We start from the raw sequence: 15000 nt of genomic DNA, 5'->3' as shown, positions 1-15000 counted from the left end.
ACAGTCACTTAAAAATTCTCTAATTCTTTTGTTTCTCATTTGAATCGCTGTGTCTCCTTCATTGCGATGAACATCACTATGTTCACCATTTTAGTTTAACATATTGCGAGTTAATTAGCACCAGCACAAAAGCTGAGAATGATGGGAATGTCATTAGCTTTGTGGGTATTTGGTTATAAACAAAAGTATTGGACAAATAAAAGATTTGTCTTGATGATAGCAGAGGAAAAGTCAAGGGATCAACAAAGTGAGAGGGATTCATATTCTGGAGACAATGTAAATGTTCATCCAGTCGCTGTTGAGATCAGTGAGTGAACTGACGCTGCCATCTCAGGAGCCACGCTGCTACTGTGGCTAAAAATTGCTGCTATTTTCGCACACAACACACAAAGTTCTGCCATAAATTATGTGTGCGAAGATTAATGCATTGCATATATCGGGTTGTGTTAAAACATGGACTCAGTGATGACTGAGTGGTTTCCGTTCACTGTTCTTGCAAAATAACAGGTGTGAAAATGCACACATACACACACACACACACACACACACACACACACACACACACACACACCCACACACACACACACACATACTATTTTTGTACTTCAACAGTTGTAACTCTGTTGATGTAAAACCTGTCTTAACCTCCAAAGAGCCATTTCAAAAAGCTATCATCAAAATATCTTCAATTTCCAAAAATGTCCTCACTGTCTAAACTCACAATTATTCTCACAAAGATCAAAGTACAGGAGTTCAAACAATGTGACATATTTCTCCTGTCGCTGGCCAAAATGTCTGATGTAAAATGGACAGTAAAACGTACTCTCAAGCATTCATTTGTCCCAATAAAACATCTGCTACACAAGAGTTCTACCCCATCCAGCTGCCTGATCGGCAGCCGAAAACAGAGCTTCTCTTCTGGGGGCTTTATGTCTTTCTGGGTTTTTTATGTGTATGCTGGCGCTCCTTAAAAGCTGTATGCCAAAATAAAAGCCAGGTCCCCCTACCAACAGACACCAGGATCCATCTCACTGCCTGTTTTTTGTCTGACCTCAGCTCTGAATCTTCTTTTATCTAATTTCTTTTCCCATTCAGTCTGTTGACAGAGAAAAAGAAAAGAATCTATTTTATTTTAGAATAACTTTTTCAACACAAGACATGACTTCACTTTTCTAAAGTCATGAATACAGACTGGGGTTTGCAGAGTTGAGCAAGATTAGTGGGAATTAGATTTTTGCGCACCATGTAAAAGGTGGAGACCACATGTCACTCTTTAAAGGGGCTATTTGTACGTTTTCTCTGACGCCAATTGTGGTTTCTTGCCGGGACTTGACAAGAACTTCAGCCATTGTTGCGTTTACCAGACAAAAGGTTATAATAGGCCCTCTGAGCAGAGCTACAGCTTCAGAGCAGATCGGAGGCTACAGTGAGTCGCTATTGGAAAGTGATAAGACGGTTCGGGCCTATTTAGCTATGTTGCCAAAGCAAAACTTACAAGTGCCTCCTTTAAAGTAAAATAAGTTTTTAAAGAGAACTAAATTAGGTATGCAGTCAGTTCATCAATAATGTGTGCAGTGTGTGGATGTGTGAATATAGGTGTAAGACTACCAACAATAAATCAAGGAAAGTCCAGCCAAACTAAGTGTATAACCTTGAAAGCAGGGAATAAGTAAAGTACGCAAAGCAGCTCTTCTTCTTCTAGTATGGATGTCGTCAACTTACAATGTGCATGTGCAGAAAACATAGTTGACAATCCACTGCGCGTGTAGGTAATGCGTGCTCCAAGGGGAGCATAAATGAAAACAACTAGTCCTCCATGGTCTCTGCAGCTGTCTGAGTACACGTCCACAAGCGAGTATAACCTGTCTGCTCAGGCACCTAGCAGTCACACCAACCCAAGTGTCAGCCATCATTCCTCATGAGCCACTCCCCAAATCCCAGCAACCAAAGAAGGACATTGGTCTCGAGGCCTAGGCGCCGTCACAACCAGGACATGATTGACAGGATAAAATGCCAAAGATGTCCTGCTGTCTGCAGCTCCGTCTGTCGTTTGTTGATGGCTGGAGTTTGGCGCTGTTCAGGGTAATGTTGCTCTGCTCATGGATTTCGCATTGCTCATGCATGCCGGCATTTGCATGTATATTGCAGACATAAAAATGCATATGGTTGAGAGGTTTCTATACTCCCAAACCACCATCTTTCTCCTTTCATTTTCTTTCTCTCTCTTTCACTTGGCTCCACATCACCTCACCCCAACCATCTCAAAATCTTTGCGAATTCTCTCCAACGCCATATTGTGTGATATCTTTTCCTCTTTTGTCTAAAATATATTATCACACTCCTCTCTTCTCCTCCTCTTCTGTCTTTATTTTTCTTTCTTGCTTGCTTAATTTCTCTTTCTTTTTCTCCTCCAAAGCTTTTATCGTGAGCCCAGTTCTTTTTTTTATTAACAGTCCAGAAAGCGTGACATTTATGTGAACTGCTCTTGGAGTTTCTCTTCCCTATTGTCTATCAGTAGAGCTGCAGACCCCTCAGCACAGTGACTCCACACAGGGTCAGCTCATGCCCTCTGTCGCCATTCATAATTCTCATATCAACCAGCAATGAAACTGCATATCTTCATATCTTCATATCAACGATCCCTGCCTTTTAATAATATGGGAAATTGCTGGTCTAGGTAGCTGCATGCAATGAATATTCTGGATCTACATCAGCTGGATTCATTAAATCAGAAGAAATAAAAGAGAGGAAAATATCTTCTTAACTGTTGTTTAATGAAAACATTATATTTGTCATTTACTAGTGACGGTGATGTTCGTTTCTCCAGGTACGTTTTGCCCAAAGCTAAAGTGCCTCATGCCTCCATGTGATTCCTCTTGCTGTTTAACGCAAGTAAGTAAGTAAAATTGTATTTACATAGCACCTTTAAAAACCTACAAGAATAAAAGGTGCACCCAACACATCTAAACGCACACCAAACACCACAGAACATATCTCCTCCCACTGCTAAGTCTTCTCATGAGAGCAACCTGAAAACTGAACTGTGTGTGTGTGTGTGTGTGTGTGTGTGTGTGTGTGTGTGTGTGCGTGCGTGTGTGCGTGTGTGTGTGTGTGGTGGGCACGTGTGCACATTCTTGCATTAACAGACACGGCTCCTGACTGATCTGTTTAAAGACACACCAGCCACTCTGATTACTGTCTCCATAGCCAGCCATAAATAATGAGATTTAACTCAATTAGGATCCTCTTGAGGTGTAAAACAAGTGGAGAGGCTACAGTTAGCCTCCAGTAATCCACACAGCTCTTGCTCGGCCTGCTAGTGGATTACAACCCCCAGGTCACTGTTTATCCTTTACGTAAACTAGCCGCTGCGTGAAGTGCTCAGCCTGCAGAGAAGAGCCGAACAGAGCAGACACCTCCTGGCCCGATAGCATCTGATCTCTCAGCTATTTGACGAACAACAGGACACTCCAGCTTCCACCTTCCCCCAGCAGCAGTACCATCACCGCAAATCCTCCATCCATCTTCCAGCTCTTACACTGGCTCTCTATCTCCACTGCTCAGACATGGGCACTGCAAGGGCAATTCAATCTCAGTCATATCTGCTAAGAAATGGTGCCTCCACCTTATACAATGGGTGGAGGACCGCAAGCAACATGCGTGTAACACTGCACAGGGAGTCCCTCACATGAAAGAAGTCCTTTAAAATCCAAATCTACTGTAAATAAATAAATAAATAAATAACCAATGGTTTCAGCAGATTACAATCATACACACATACACCATTTTAGATTTCTGATAATCTGATATTCACCAGTTAATCATAAACACCCCCTTTTTGGATAGAAGCCTGAAAATGGCTGTTACTGTTACAATCATGATTCTGGTCTGGCAAGGTAAGACATTGGAGTTTGCTTACTGAGGCACAAACTTGCTCAGATGTATTTTTATATTTCTGTTTTTACACAAAAAATAAGCAAATTAAGCAATAGCACGAAATAAGTACCTGTTGTTGCAGTGTTGCTCGGATCTTAAAATGCTTTGCACAGATAGAATTGACATTTTTTGTGCTTCCGAACAAAGTATAGTTCATTAATGCTGGGTAAGGATTCAACTGGATCTCATTCCAAATATGGCAACAAACTACATCTAGCCCATACTCGAGCTGCTGCTTGTTCAGGAGTTATAGGCTAATGTACATTTTTGAGTCTCAGCTGTCCAGGGTGACCTGTCATGCTCTCTGCAGATCAATGTAGACTCTCTCTGAATTTGAAAATCACTCTTCATGGTCAAATCAAGGTTATAATCATAATCATGTAGACCAACTTGCAAGCCAACTTGAAATCAGCTGCGTTTTGTTCATTGGCAAAAAAATGTACACATTTCACAAGTCAACAAAGTGCATCAGGATGAGCAGCATTACTCTATGTGCTGTCGGAAAATCCATATATTCAGGCAAGGAAGCTAATGCAACAAACAAGAATATCAGATGACTTATGAGAATACAACAATGATAATGATGACCGAACTGCAAAGACTGTGTTAACATTTTAAGATGACATACACTGAATTGTCATGCGATTAAACAAATCGCTTGACAGTCAAACCAGTGTGCATCTCACTCTTTTCTGAGTGATTGACAACTACAAGCCTTTGCAGCTGAAAAAGGCTGAAAACCTCTCAACCTATATGTGACAGAAACTGTAGTTTTGCAGGGGGAGACTGGAATGTCTACCAGAGAGGTGTGGTCTGTCTGTCTGTATGTCTCTTGGTCTTTTGGGCTTCCATTTTATGGTGTGTTGGTGAGGCCGACACAGATATGGTTTCACTCCCCTTGGCAGAGCCAGGCCCCGCTGCTGACAGCAGGTTTTATTTGATGTGGACGTCCCGTGTTGGGTTTCAGCGCTGGCTTCAACATATGATCTCCATTATGACCAAAGGAGGAACGCATGTTGGTGGATGACTGGTGACTCTGGGCAGACAGGCGAGAGGGGGATGGAAGAAGAGATGGAGGGAAGCCAACAGATGGAGAGTGGTGTGGAGGGACAGAGAAATGTAGAGGCAGAGAGACAAATGGATCAGGTGGACGAGACAAGAAGAGAAGATGAAAAAAGAATAGAAGAAATAATTGAAATAAGATATGAGATGTCATGTGGAGGAACACCAAATAAAGTGAATGGGTTTGGTGTTACTGTAATACTAACAAGTTTAATAGTAGCCGGGCCCTAACTTCTTTATATTTACCTGTAGACAATCAAACCTGTGCCATACTACACACAAGACATACATGCAAATCATCCCTAAAAACATGGATAAAACAAAGTGCTGCAGAAAAAAAAAGAATTCAACAGAGAACCTCCCTATGTTAAAAAATGTTACAGTGCATTGTCCGTGGTTTGGGTTAATTTCAGGTTCTTACATTTACCAGACAAGACATAATACTAAGGAAATGTAAACAGTTACACATGAGACCAGTTTATCTGAATGAAAAAGTGAAAAAGTTGTGTTTTCAGCAAAATAATACAATTAAGTAATCTGAGATCACAAATGAAGCTTTATGTATTTATCAGTACTCCCCTACACACTTCCACTGATGCAGGATTCAGTGGCTCTTTAAAACTAAATCTTTAACATATGCCAAGCCTATTCTTAACTGAAATCTCAACACATTACAAGTCTCACAGTTAACTTTATGAACCACAGTCAGTATTAGTTCCACAGTCCTGAAAACAGGGATTAAGACATTTCCTTAACACAGAAATGAAACAAAAAGCACTTCTAACTCAGGATTCAAACTGGTTTCAAACTGATTTGATACAGCAGGAACCATTCATGAAGCCTAATTATATGTTGGCATAATACTTGGATGTCACCTAACTAAGTGCCTCTAGGCGCAACCCTTTAATAGCTGGAATATGTTCAATTTATAGATTCAAGGTGTTTAAAGTGTGAAGTATTAATTACACACAAGTATAGCACCTGCAGTGAAAGGTCAAAAAGATAAGTGTGTTAACCACAGCAAACAGGTCTTATTCAACAAATGTATTAATTCCATGTAAAGACCTAATAAGTCAGAGAGAAGAAAAAATACTTTAGAAATATACAAATATTGCATATCACTGTAATGCATTCGCTTCCAATTCATCAAATTATTGTCAAACTCCAACTAAGTGGAGTGGTAATTGACACAAATGGAGCCTGCGTTTACAGCAATATCAGCAAAACAGTATTACCATCAGTAACACTGGCAATTAGCTTTGACAATTAGGAAACGGAGGTTCTCTGCATGACTTTCAGGGGCCTAAAATTTCATTCAAAAACCAAAACAACCTATTCAGATCTGCTAGTTTCTTTAGCTTAGCAGTTACCAATGAGTTAATTCTCTCTCTCCTTGCAACTCTTCTGCTCTCTCTGCTCAGTGTATCATATGTTTAGTTATTCCTCTGCCTCCTTTAATAATAATGGTACATGTAATGAAAGTAGTTTATTTGCCATAATGGAGGCAAGGCTCAGTGAACTGAAAGCGCTACTCCATTTTCCTGCAGCTGTCGAGCAGCCAGGAAACCAGGGTGAGGTGACTGCCCGTAAGAGGCGTAGCCCTAAGCCCAGGATTGGCACCCATTCACAGTCCAGCCATATACTACAATTATACCTAGTTTTGTTTGAAAAAAAAAGTCTCTAAATCTAACGACAAATGCGCTAAGTTGGCAACACTCTGGGTTGTAAACTCCCCCTTAATAGAATGTGTTGGCACCAATTCGTTTTGAAAGAGCAATGGCCAATGGGGAACTACAACTCAATTTAAACTTTAGCCGCTTTAAAACGAAAACGATCTTCGTCCAGACGACCATTTAAGCTATGTATCAGAACTGATCTCTGTCCATACCATCAGACCTGAAAACCTGTATCATATGACCATTCACGTACACTGGGCATGCGCATGCCGGTGTAAACTGGAAGGAGAATGTCTAATCTGCAGTTGGTTAGTTGCAGAGAATACAAGGAACGAGAAGCAGCAAAATTGTAGTGTTGAAATGCAGAATTCAACTGCAAACAGCTGCTGGCAAAAACAACAAGGTCAATAAAACATGTAATACGTTATTTATTTAGCATTTATCACTGGTAGTCATGATTGATAAGACCCAATCAGGGAGCGACCATGCGTCATCATTTTCAAAGGTCTGCGTTTTTGCCTGTCCAGACTACAACACAAGCCCTGAGTTTTCAAACTAAAATAGGGCTAGCAGCGTTTCCAAAAGTCTCAGTTTTAGCCGTTCCAGAGTAGTGTGGACAGAAGGCGCAAGCGTAGCAAAAGTGATTTGTTTTAAAACTAAAACGATGTAGCCTCAGTTAGTCAATCACTCCCGAACATTTGCAATTATAGGGCTGGCCTAGCTGTTAAGGTCTAGCAAAAAAAAATGATTTCACATCATTAAGTGTGCATTTAAATCATATCACTTTGAAAATAAGTCGTTCTTATTAACGCACCATATAGGAATAGATTGCAAATGTAATTCTTCAATGATGAGTACGTTGCTTATGGTATACAGCCTCCCATCTTCCCTTGTGTTGATAATAACTTGGGGTAACTCTAGCACCAATGTGTTTAATAATTTGATGGAGGAGGAGGGAGGGGAAAAAAAATCATATTTATTGGATTTAACTGTTTTGGGGTCTCTCTCTCCGTCAAATTGAGCCTGCACATCATTCTATAATTCCTTCTTATCGGCCAGAGGCTTTAGTTATTTACTTTAAAATGGACTAATTTCTTATTCCAGCGGAGGGGGGACCAGCCGCTGACTTGAACAGCTGCTTCATGACCCAAAAAACTGTCAGTCTTTCCCTGGAATAAATTGTGGAATGTTCCATTTCGCAGCGCGGGGGTGGCACAACCTGGGCGATACCACGGATTCAATTGAAAAATGTGTCGTCTCTCTGTTTTTTCGAAATGGAAACACTCGCGAAATAATGTTTGAATACAGGTAGTTCTGCTTGTGTGAGATCCGGTGAGGTTTCGAACCGGACTGCACACGCTGTTTGCAGCCGTTCACCCCCGCCCCTTAGAGGAGAGATTCGTGTAGGCTCATAGTAGAATCAATTCACAGAGAGGGCAGCTTGAAACCGGCTGCTCATGCCTGTGCGCTTAGTTTGGAGAGAGTGGCGTGTTGGGCAGCTCGGAGTTTAATAGTCCGGGTAGCATCCGTGCTGTATGTACATGTCTGTCTCCCCATGTGTACGTGCATGGCTGGTACGGCTGTAAAAGACCGAGAGACAGAAAAGCAGGGAGAGGGAAAAAATGTGCTCGGAATTTTGATTTGACATGTTGTTAAAGCTCTGATTGAATCTTTGTTTTAGGCGCAGCGGAGGTTTATGACAGATGTCGTGGTGAAATAAAAGTTAGTGCTCCAACCAAGTCCGTTCTGGTGGATGTCTTGATGTTCCCCCCCTGTCTCTCTCTCTTTATGTGTGTGAAACAAAGCGACTAACAGAGGCAGAGAGATGGAGATGCAGAGTGTGTCGTTGGAGCACTTCCCTTCCCTAAAAACCAAAAACTTTTCACTGTGTCAAAGCAGATCTGACACAGAATCACATTCATTGTGACACTTGTCACACACAGTTGGCATGACTCAGATGGCTGCAAAGTTGACAGGTTTCATGCCCCAGCTACCATTGTTATTTGTCCATGTGCACAAAGAAACATGAGTTTAAAAAACAGCAATACCATGAGCATTCAAGATTTAAATGTCAAGATTTGTCAGATTAGGGAAACAGATAACCATCCAAACCATCTAAACAGCTGGTTTAAATAAATGCATGTCCACAATATGTCAGAGAAAGATAAATGAAAATGTATACATAACAATTATATCTATATTTTTAAAGGCCAAATTACACATTTCCATTAAGACCCCTTTCTCCTGCTTCTCTTACACCCTTCATTTTACTTCTCACTTTCTTGCACATAGTATACAGAGCAAGAATACATTACATTTTCATCATTCTCTCAGAGTGTAATATTTGAGATACATTATTCACAAATATACACTACAATAGACTGTCCAATCAATCCCCCTGATGAACTCTCCTTCTCCTTCCCTTAACTGTGTCTGACTGTCGCTCCTCTCTCATTATTCTGTTCATTTCCACAGTCACACACACACAAACACACACACGATGCCCTGTGTGGATTTGCCTGTTGATGTGTGTGTGTGTGTGTGTGTGTGTGTGTGTGTGTGTGTGTGTGTGTGCGTGTGCGTGTACACGCGTGTGTGTGTGTGTGTGGGCGCGTGTGTGTGGGCGCGTGTGTGTGTGTGTGTGTGTGTGTGTGTGTGTGTCAGTGGTGGTGGCTTGTTTAATGCACTGCAGGTTGGCTCCTGCAGCAGGTCTGGCCAGATAAGAGCAGCACACAGCTGGGAGGGAGGGAGAGAGAGACAGAGAGAGAGAGAGAGAGAGAGAGAGAGAGACAGAGAGAGAAAGAGAGAGAACGACAGAGAGAGAGAAAGAGAGAGAGAGAGAGAGAGAGAGAGAGAGAGAGAGAGGAACATTGCCTCTTCACTCACATAAACCATTAAATTGTAATAATGGGGCCACCAGCGCTCAAACCTGGATCCATAGCTCCCCCTGTGGGTGATTAGCAGAGCGACAGCCAAAGTGACAGGGTCCTTGTTACTGGATGTTCTGTGTTTGTGCACCCTACTGCTGAATGAGCCACTCATGATTTGGAGTTAATTAGCCAAAAGATGCAACAACCTTTTTCCTTTGCAACAAAGTATACAATAATGAGGGCTATCAGTGCATAAAGGTAGGAAAAAGAATTGAAGTCAGACAGAGTAACTTGGAGCCAGGGCCATAGCTATAGTTACCATTGTGGACATACAGAAGGTGACAAACTAAAGGAAAAACCTGAAAAAAATGAGTGAAGAAACATAACAAATGAAAGTGCTTCCACACAGGTGCACTGCATGGTAAAATTAAACAATTAACATCCCATCATGCTCTGTAGCAGGTTAAAAAATGATGAACAGGCCCTGTTGGTTCTGATTTATCAAGATGGCAAGAAGAAAAGATCTGAGTGACTTTGAAAAAGGGTTCATTGTTGGGGCACAGATGCCAGGAGCTTCAGTCACACAGACTGCTCAGCTGGCTAGTGTTTCAATAGGAACAGTCACTAAAGTGACATCTGCATTTAGATCTATGGGAAAGACATCAGTAAATAGGGTCGGACATTGTGGCAGACACATTTGATGACTGTTATGCTTGTGTATTAGTGTGATATGTAAGGAAAAAAAGAAGAGCAACTCTTTCTCAGGTGACTGAGAATGTCAATGCAGGATGTGATCTGACTGTGTCAGCAAGAACAGTCCATCAACTATTACATGGAAGGGGACATTATAGCAGGGTTGCAGCGCTTAAACCCCTCATTACAAAGAGGAATCCACATTTGTGAGTTTAATGGTGCAATGACCACAAGACACTGGTCAACAGAAATGTGGAAAAAATAATTTTTCGCCATATCTTCCACAAGTGGTGTACACCAAGAGAACAGCACAGGCCTGAATTATTGATCCCTACAAAGAGGGGACCGGTGGCTCTGTTATGCTGTGGGGGGCATTCTGCTGTCAAGGTTTGGGTCCACTTGTTCCCTTAGAGGTAAGGGTCACTGCAAATCGATGCAAAGTTGTTCTGATTTATCCTATGATGTAACATTTCTTCCAGAATGACTTTGTCTCCATCCATAGGCCACTGAAAGATAAGTATGAAAATCATATGCTATGGCCTTCACAGTCACCAGATCTCAACCCAACTGATAACCTATGGAAAACTTTGAACAGATGTGTTAGACAAGGCTCTACACCAACATCAGCAAAACACCAATTGCGGGAATATCTTTGGGAGAATGGTGTTCATCCCCCAGAGAGTCCAGAGACTCAGTGACTCAATGTCAAGGTGTATTGAAGCTGTTCTGGCGGCACATGGCCCAACACATATTAACATCAACACCTTTTATGTTGGTTTTACCTGTCTGTATGCTCAGTGTTGCTTCTGGGAATGCGGGGAAGGATTTAAAAGGCATTAAGTTCATAGAAATATTCACTACAATTTTTTTTCTGGGGAAATCTGGACTCATGACCTCAATATTGATGTATGAAATGATGGCTATGGCTGAGGGGGGAAAAAATAAGCATCACTCACGGTGTCAAAAATGATTCCTCCTGAGATTTGGGTGCAGGAAACCTGGATTCAAACTCAGAATTACTGAACGATCATCCACACACTGTGATCAAAGTAGGGACACGGCTCTCATCAGGTCATAAATGTCAACTTGTGTGACGTGTGTGTCGTCTGAGCCTGAGGCTCCAAGGACCATAAAATCTCAGTTTATCTTTCCCTGCGTCAACAGAGAACGGCTGATTGTTGGAGACAGAGAAAGAGTGAGACAACAAGTTCCATTTGCATTAAATGAGTCAAGGTGTCAGTGTGAAAAGTACAATCTGTTCCTACTTCTTTTTATTTTTTCCTCCTCCACCACATCTGCACACAAATATGGGATCTATTTTTATCCAGATCACAGTGACACACAAACACGCACACACACACACGCACACACACACACACACACACACACACACACACACACACGAGACCCTTTTCCTTTCTGTCTCCAGTTTGTTATCAATGGGACCCCAGCTGCTGCCAGACTCATTCACTGCACACATAGTGAAGGCCAGCCTGGTCAAGTTATTGAAGTGGCACTACAGTGGGCAATTTTTCTCTCTTTGCCTAAAGTGTCTGAGTGTATGGCAGATAAGTCAGAGCTCTGATCCAGCCCCACCTCCTGTGAATTGGAAGTCAAAGACACAAATTTGCACCTTCTACCCACACAACAGCTTGAGGAACTGACCTAGTATGAGAAAACAAAGTTAAGTCTGTTATCTGTATAATCTTCCATCACCTGTCGCACACACTGCAGTGTTAATGGAGAGTATCACTTTTCCACGAGGCACCAATGTCATACGGCCCGCCGGCCCATCCACGGGCCCATTAGAAGGTTCCTTAACATGTTTTGAAGGAGTAAAAGCTTAAATGTTGGTCAATATAGACAGGATCAGTTAGAGTCTCTACAATTCAAATATTCAGTTCATTTTGCGCTAACCATAAGCACATAAAGACGATTTTTTGATATCTATCAGCATTGTGTACCAGCGGAGTGTGGTGACTGCCTACTGTTTGGACGTGTAGAACTCCATTTTCTCTCCATTCCTCCATTATTTGTATTCCTTTGGTCCAAAAGGGTCCACAGATCACAAAAATCAAAAGGGTTCCTTTTAAAAGTATTCCACGTTGTGAATATTTTCATGAGAAGTCCAAAGGAGACAAATTACACTGATTTTGCCTCACTTCTCCTCGTCTCTCTCTCAGTCCGGGCTCATCTGCAGTAGTATTAGCTGATACTATTGTTTGTTAGCTTTCTGGCTACGAAACAGAGGCCTCCCTGTAAAGATTCAATCACATTTCACTTCAGGCTGGTCGGGGAAGATGGCAGGCTATCCAGCATAAAACGTAATGACGTTCTCTCCGTCAGAAAAAGTCATTTTTTTCACAGCTTTTCTGAATGACTCTAGCTTGTAGCCTAGATAGATGTCTACCCTGACCAATCAGAGCAAACTAGGGGGGTGGGCACTTCAGCGGCAAGGCCAATCGGAAGTGTGAAAACAGCTGAGAAAGGTTTCTTAGGCATCAAAATGCTTCAGTATGTTTCCTATTATTTCATATTAAAGAGTTAAAGCACATTTCGCCCATTTTTAAAGAGAAAAAATGAAAATAAAGGCCTACTAAACTAAACTATTAGGCTTAGAATCCTTGAAGATTCACAGAGCAGTTTTTGACAAGATGCAGAAGTATTGTGGAGCTTTTTCATTGTTCTTGTATGAAGTCCTGTTGATAGTTATGTAATATGACCTTTTTACAGGTGAGAACTGAGAAATACAAAAAATAATATGTATGTGCTTATGTAATTTAACTTGGGTGCATGCAAAAGCACATTTTGTCCAGTGTGCACACAAGCATATTTTAATAAACTATAAATAGTTACCTTTCAAATTATGGCTCATAAATGCATTTTGGCTTTACAGTTCTGTTATAAGCTTAATACGTTTACATATGCAAACACTGGCAAATTAGGTTTAAAAAAGGTGGTCTCTAATCATCACAGGGTGTAATATAAACCCCTCGTGTAGAAAAGCATCTTCCCTTTGATTACATGTCACATCTGACAAGAGGGAGGCATGTTTTGATATTTCCTTCTGTCTGTCGGTCTTTCACACAGCCAACCAGCATGTTATGCTAATTGGACACATGCACTGGAAGCTCTGTTGTGTTGCCCCTGTTTTGTGGTTTGATTATGAATTGATTGAATTTGGTCTGTTTCTTGTCTTTTCTTTTTTCTTTTCTTTTCTTCAATCTATCATTCAGCAGTGTATGGGATCTGTTCCACCATGCCAGCTCTCAGTTTATTCTAACTCACTTTAAGAATTTCATTACATGTTTTTGTCTCCAAAGGTGCAGGTGAAAGCAGGTAGGTGCTTAATTTATTCTCACAGCATCAACATTTGCTTTCACTTGGTGTTACAGCTCTCATCAGTCATATTTTTAGGAACCCCCCCATTTTTTAATCCTTTTAGAAATAAACGTTTAAGATGAATTTATTTTGTGAAATAAATGTCAGCCATTTATTTTCTCTTGACTATTTTGTCCGACTCAGCTTTTTCTGTAGCTAGTCTGTAATGGTACACAGCTGTCTCAACATGACTGTCTCTGTTTTCAGCTGCACAGCTGTCACCTTTGGCGAAAAAAACTTTCTCTCAGCCATATTAAGGGATAAGAAATGGAATTAAAACATTGACCCTCTCTGAAGCATCACATTAATGATTATAGAAGTCATTGCTTAAGCAGGTAAAGTCAAAACAAGACTCAGCAGATGCAGTATTTTACATTTTTCATTCAGTACTACAATAAATTTCTCATTAAACAGCTTAAACTCTGCTGCCACCTAGTGGATTGAAATACTTATTACATAACAGGGATGTCATTTTGGCAGCTTTACCCAGAAAGAAATCCTTGGTGGGCTTTAAATAACAGATTTTGTTTTATCTTTTTTTTTCTTTTTTTTTTTTGGCAAATAAACTGAATGACAAACATTACATGGCCAAAAGTATCAGCAAAATGTCAGCAAACCGACAATGTCTCTGTGCATAAAACAAGGTCCATAAAGAACAGTTTGGTTTTGAAGAACTTAACTGGCCTGCACAGAGCTCTGAACTCAACCCCATCAAATACCAGTGGGATGAACTGGGAGTCAGACCTTATAAAATCAGTGCTTGACTCGCAAATGTTCTTGTGGTTGAGTGGGAGCAAATCCCTACAGCCAGATTCCAGATTCTCTTGGTTGGCTTTCTTATAGGAGCAGAGACTGTTACAGCAGCATCTTGATGCCTGTAATTTGGTAAGATATTCAACAATCACGTGGGAGAAAGGTTAAGTTTTCCACATACTTGTGGCCATGTAACACATTTCTAATTAATCTTCTGGATTGGTCAGGCTCCATATTAAACTGAATACAGTTTTTTGTTTTTCTTCTCTATTTTTCAGCTATATTTTCATTCTCACAGGAAATAAAAAATATAATATGAGTGTGAGCTGGTTATTATAAGTATTCTTCTTAAACAAAAAAAACGTATGTCTCTTATTTATGTACAATGAAAACACTTTATTCATCATGTCGTAAGTATCATTTCATTGAAAATAAACAGACCAGTAAAAAGAAAACAATACAGGTTGAAATTCATATCATATTCCATGTGATATACCTTCAGTTTGAACCAGCACAGATATTGATTGAATGGCTTTTTCATTGAGAGTCCTTCCTGTAAATCATGAGGATAATGTCATTCATCATTACACATTCTATTCAATGATTACAGTAAATATGAACACAAAAAG

This window comes from Seriola lalandi, unplaced genomic scaffold (assembly GCF_002814215.2).
Source record: "Seriola lalandi dorsalis isolate HSWRI2012SDOR001 ecotype SW California unplaced genomic scaffold, Sedor1 jcf7180002054353, whole genome shotgun sequence".
Classification (NCBI taxonomy): domain Eukaryota; kingdom Metazoa; phylum Chordata; class Actinopteri; order Carangiformes; family Carangidae; genus Seriola; species Seriola lalandi.
Note: the sequence above shows the minus strand (reverse complement) of the source record.